The sequence below is a fragment of the Sinocyclocheilus rhinocerous genome, unplaced genomic scaffold (genome assembly GCF_001515625.1).
Source record: "Sinocyclocheilus rhinocerous isolate Xijiao unplaced genomic scaffold, SAMN03320098_v1.1 scaffold62, whole genome shotgun sequence".
Lineage (NCBI taxonomy): Eukaryota > Metazoa > Chordata > Actinopteri > Cypriniformes > Cyprinidae > Sinocyclocheilus > Sinocyclocheilus rhinocerous.
Window position 1 is genome coordinate 576,692 of NW_015656585.1, and position 6,085 is coordinate 582,776.

Below are 6,085 nucleotides of genomic sequence, written 5' to 3' on the forward strand. Positions count from 1 at the left end.
AGACACTGCACTGCAGTAACCCTGGTGACTGGAATATAACACCCAGCCATGTGTAGCGCTGTTTGAGAGATGAAGAAGAATATTCTTTGGAGGACTCATGTGAAAGATTTCTCCTAGTAAATCTACTCCTCCATAGAGTATTACATAAATACATAAAGTTCAGGTAAATCAGACATATCTGTGTCATATTCTTTTGCAACAGTAAGGTATTTTAACAAGCTTAGTAATATCTCTTTCCAAAGTCCTGAGACGCTATCTAGATGTTACAGAGGAAACTGGCTCCCTCTAGTGACCGAATACTCAAAGACACTCAAATTTTACATTATGTGTGTCGCTTATGTTAATTTATCATGTACAGCCGTGGCCAAACGTTTTGAGAATGACACAAATATTAATTTTCATAAAGTCTGCTGCTACAGTGTTTTTAGATCTTTTTGTCAGATGCTACTATGGTATACTGAAGTAGAATTACAAGAATTTCATAAGTGTCAAAGGCTTTTATTGACAATTACAATAAGTTTATGCAAAGACTCAAAGTATTTGCAGTGTTGACCCTTCTTTTTCAAGACCTCTGCAATTCGCCCTGGCATGCTGTCAATCAACTTCTGGGCCACATCCTGACTGATGGCAGCCCATTCTTTCATAATCAATGCTTGGAGTTTGTCAGAATTTGTGGGTTTTTGTTTGTCCACCCGCCTCTTGAGGATTGACCACAAGTTCTCAATGGGATTAAGGTGTGGGGTGTTTCCTGGCCATGGACCCAAACTTTTGATGTTTTGTTCCCCGAGCCACTTAGTTATCACCTTTGCCTTATGGCAAGGTGCTCCATCATGCTGGAAAAGGCATTGTTCATCACCAAACTTTTCTTGGATGGTTGGGAGAAGTTGCTCTCGGAGGATGTTTTTGTGCAATTCTTTATTCATGGCTGTGTTCTTAGGCAAAATTGTGAGTGAGCCCACTCCCTTGGCTGAGAAGCAACCCCACACATGAATGGTCTCAGGATGCTTTACTGTTTTGGCATGACACAGGACTGATGGAAGCGCTCCCCTTCTTGACACCAGGCCATCCTCCAAAAGTCTTGGCCTCACCGTGCGTACAGATGTACTCACACCTGCCTGCTGCCATTCCTGAGCAAGTTCTGCACTGGTGGTGCCCCGATCCTGCAGCAGAATCAACTTTAGGAGATGGTCCTGGCACTTGCTGGACTTTCTTGGGTGCCCTGAAGCCTTCTTCACATCAATTGAACCTCTCCATTTGAAGTTCTTGATGATCCGATAAATGATTGATTTAGGTGCAATCTTACTAGCAGCATTATCCTTGCCTGTGAATCCCTTTTTGTGCAAAGCAATGATAACTGCACCTGTTTCTTTGCAGGTAACCATAGTTAACAGAGGAAGAACAATGATTTCAAGCACCACCCTCCTTTTAAAGTTTCCAGTCTGTTATTCTAACTCAATCAGCTTGTATCTGTAAACTGTAACTTGTAAACTGCTTGAATTTAAATGCCTTAGAAAAATCAAACCAGCTGATATCTGGAAACAAATTATGTTTTTTGACATGATTTCAAACACCAAAATCTGATCTTCTTTTTGTTGACATGTTTTGCATGAAAAATTTTATTTATACTGTCTTTCTTAAAATAAATGTTTGGTTTTTATTTGATGCAATGACATTTCAAGTGCAGCTTAAGTATCCATGTGTCTCATTAAATATATAAACAATAATAATCAATCGTAAAATGTAAATGCTAAGGTTTTGCCAAGGTTCAGAATCGTTCAACATGGACAGATCCTCACAGATTTTCTGTTTTGCATAACCAAGAAAAATCCTTTTTAATTAATTAATTTGTTTATTTATTTATTACAAAATGTGTGTTTTGAACATTCAGATAACATTCAAAAATAATGTTGTTTTTTTTTACTTTATTGAACAAATGAATATTTTGAACATTCATATGACATCTAAAAATAATGTTTTAGCTTTACTGAACAACTGAATGTTTTTAACATTCAGATAACATTCAAAAATAATGTTTTGTAACTTTATTGGAATGTTAGCAAATACTTAGACCATCTTTGTTAGCTGGGCAGGCTCTGAATTGTACTTATTATGTCATTGATCATATCTAACAACTTGGTTAAAGAACCATTAACCATTGTTAGTGGCTAAATATTAGATTTTTCCTAAAAGGAAAATAAGTTTCCCCATTCTTTCTGAGCTCAAGAATCCAAGTCAGAATCTGCTGTTGATGTATTAATCACATTGTTTTGTGTTTGGGGAGATAGACTGACATTTGGACTGAAAAGTTTGAATAGTTTGAATATGCAGTGAAGCATGTGTATAGCAAACATACTTTGCTTTCACTTAAAACCAAACTGAGAGGTCAAACAGAGAGCATCGGTATCAAGGACAAGTTAACCATCCTTACTTTCACTTACTTGCAATTATTTAAAAAGTCACTCAGCCAAAAACATGCATTTCAAAATGACCAAATATAAAATGCACGACTAATCTAAAGGATCAGTGCTGGGAGGGTCTAGAGTTAATAATTGATTGTGATCTGATGAAGGTGATAGCAAAGGGTCAGTGAATCACTCTACCGTTACAAACGGGTTGTGTTTTAAAACCTTTACACGTTTCAGGGCGCCATAGGCAGATTTGGGGGAATTATAAGCAAGTCAGCTAAACCTATGCTGTCTAGGTAAGCATAACACTAGGTATTGAGACACTTCCCGCTGAGACTCCGAGTGGCGTGTCAACTGCAGTAACCACAGGACGCCACCAGTATGGCAAGCCGTTTTAACATTTAATCTGTAAGCCGTACTAGTATCTATTTTCATGGTACTAGTATCTATTTTTTAGATACTAGTATCTTTTCCATTAAGTACTAGTACTTATTCATTAGGTACTAGTGCTTATTCTTTAGCTACTAGTGCTTATTCTTTAGGTACTAGTGTTTATTCTTTAGGTACTAGTGTCTTTTGTAAAGTTACTAGTACTTATTCATTAGATACTAGTACTTATTCCAATAGTGACTAGTATTTAATTATACTCTTCTTGTTAAGAAAAAATAGAACAGAATAAGCACTAGTAGCTAAAGAATAAGCACTAGTACCTAATGAATAAGTACTAGTACTTAATGGAAAAGATACTAGTTTCTAAAAAATAGGTACTAGTACCATGAAAATAGATACTAGTACGGCTTATAGATTAAATGTTAAAACGGCTTGCCATACCACCAGTGCATATGAGACAGCAGAGAAACACACAGAGACTGCGTGCTGGAAATTAAAACTCGTATTTATTCACTCTTTTCGAAAGGATAGACAAAGCGTCGGTCATTTAAAGACAAACACAGAAGTGGTATGTTAAAGCATGACCTGCTGGTAGTCTTGACTGTCATGTCTGGTAAGTTAGCATGCTCGCTAGCTGTCACTCCACTGGTGATCTTAAGACTTGACGCGTCCTTAACATATCCATCAGGTGGCTTTCTTTAAGAACATATGTCGTCATCGTCGTCGTATTGAGTTGAGACAGCATGCATAAGTGCGAAGCTCCTGTGCTCATGTTTTGTAAATAAGAGGGACAACAGCAGCACACGCTAACGCGCATCTAGCCGTCTAAACTTGACCCCAAACATCTTAGCGAGCTGTGCTTCAACAAGTCAAATGTTACGATAGCTAACGGGATGTCCGTTAACCCTCGCGTAAGTGACACCGAGCGACGAAATATTTGGAGTAAATGCAGCAGCATGGATTAACGGACTGTTTTGCTCGGATATTTGAAGTTTCAAGTGCGTTGATCATCACGCAAGTTGGCTAGCAGTGCTCGCTAGCTCAGCAACCCCAAACAAGCAAGTAAGTATTTCTCTTTACAGTAACGTTAGTTGTTTTTATTGTGCAGATGGGCTTGTTGCTTTAAAACACTCGTACTTGTGTATTGCAGCCTGTGAGGCCGTATGTTGATGTTGCAGATTAGATTCAATGTATGCTGTCATGTATAATTCATATTTTTATGTAACTGTACAGCCAGTTTGCAACACTGGTAATGTCTGCTCTGATTGTTGATCAGTTAACTGAGAGCATGAGTCTGTAACCTGATGGAAATGTCAGCCCCAATCATTTTACTTCTATTCATGCATATACATACATATATATATATATATATATATATATATATATGGGCAAAAATTCTGAAAAATAAATAAATAACCCTATCCCCTACCCTGGAAATTAAACCTAACCCTAACCTAACCTCTTAATTTATTCAGCCTTGGAGAAATATGCATCTCAGGAGAACTGTAATTCTTATTTCTGAAAGTCATGAAAAGTGTGTTTTCCGTCACATCATAATTATGGACTGAGTTTAATGACATTCTGTGTTGGGAATAACATTTTAAACATTTTGTTTTGTAATAAAATTACATACAATACAATATATTATACAATTATTATTTGATTAATTTCGTAGCCAGCATTTTATGTATCCTAAATATAGGCTGTTAAATTATGTTTTTACATTTTTGCAGTATTTTAGTTTGGCTGAAAGTTACACACTGTAAAAAATATTCTGTTCATAAAATTTACAATATGGTTCCATTTGTTATCTTTAGTTAAAGGGGTCATATGATGCGATTTCAAGTTTTCCTTTCTCTTTGGAGTGTTACAAGCTGTTCGTGAATAGATAAGATCCCTGAAGTTGCAAAGACTAAAGTCTCAAAACCAAAGAGATATTCTTTATCAAAGTTAAGACTCTGCCACACCCCCTAATGAAAATACTTAAAAGGCATTTATTAATCTTAGTTACTGTTAATTTCAACATTTTGGCCTACTGGTGCATTGTTCAAATCAAAAGTTGTATCTTTTAGTATTATTAATGGAACTGAGCTGGCATTAACAATAAATAATTGTATTTTTATTAACTAGCATTAACAGAGGTGAATAAATTCTGTAACAAATGCATTGCTTATAATTAATTAACATTAGTTAATGCAAATGTTAACTAATGGGACCTTACTGTAAAGTGTTATGGTGAATGATGTGTATCTTGATTTTTCTGAATTTACATCCTTATATTTCATCACTTTACAAACAGTGTTGTCTCTAAGGGCTGGCGATATGGCAACCCTCTACGCACACCTTGGCAATATAATCGCCATTGGCTAGTAAATTTTTTTGTTTACTCACCAGACTGATATACTATTTTACACACACACACACACACACACACGGGTGCGCTGCTGCTACATACTGAGTATCCATTGAGTACATGACATGATCCATTGAGCGCAGATCCAAATAGTACAGATCGCTTGACGGAGAGCGAAACTCTCAAGCACTCAGTCAGCGTGTTTATCGAGTGAAAATCTGTGTTGAACGCCTCTCACACACATACTGGCATGTAAAATCTAAGAATTTATTAGCCAATGGCTAATGTTAGACATTATTTAGTCGCCCAGAGTAAGATTTAGTCGCATATGCGAGTGATTTACTCGCAATGTAGAGGGTTGAGTTACATGCTGCAGCTTCTCATTTATGATGTTTTAATTGGTTCACCATGGGCTAGTGGCTAATGTGTTCAGACAATCCTATCCTGAGCGCACTGCTGAATGGCTAATCTCAGCAAAGGTCAGGAAATGAGGGTTTGTTAATGTCGGGATGTCTATCAACCATCATTCTCGGTTAGCGGAAGTTAAATTCACTAAACTAAAATTAAAAATAAATGAGAACAAAAGCACAGAGTTGTGTTAGGCTATTTTGATTACCCCATTACAGTCACTTTACAATCAGTGCTATCATAAAAATAGACTTACTTGAAGGTTTAAAATTCTACATGTCACATTTATTGTCCAAGTACAAATATTTCAGCGAAATGTATATTTTAGTCAGAATTATTGCGCTCCTATTTAATTGAGCTCTGTCTGTTTGGCGCGCATGCGTGCAGCGGTGCTTCTTCACTGAAGTCTGTGAAGTTTAGCGGAGAATCCCAAAGCAGAAGGCTCATGCACTTCTGACAGAAAAATGGAAATATTTCCATGGCTTTCTAACATTCACAGATGGAGAATATACCAGTGACATGTCAGTTA

At 36.7% G+C, this 6,085-nt stretch overlaps 1 protein-coding gene across 4 annotated transcripts in view; it reads left to right on the plus strand.

Annotated features, from left to right (window-relative positions):
• The first annotated feature begins 2,611 nt into the window (after positions 1–2,611).
• The window catches only part of LOC107720250 (tyrosine-protein kinase JAK2-like), a 46,762-nt gene continuing 43,288 nt past the window's right edge, over positions 2,612–6,085 (plus strand). Inside the window, exon 1 of one of the 4 annotated variants that reach the window (XM_016527909.1) lies at positions 2,612–2,701. The gene's annotated coding sequence lies outside the window, so the exon portion shown is untranslated. Of the gene's footprint in view, positions 2,702–3,248; positions 3,858–6,085 lie in introns of those variants that run through there. The other 3 variants (XM_016527906.1, XM_016527907.1, XM_016527908.1) reach the window with 3 other exon arrangements.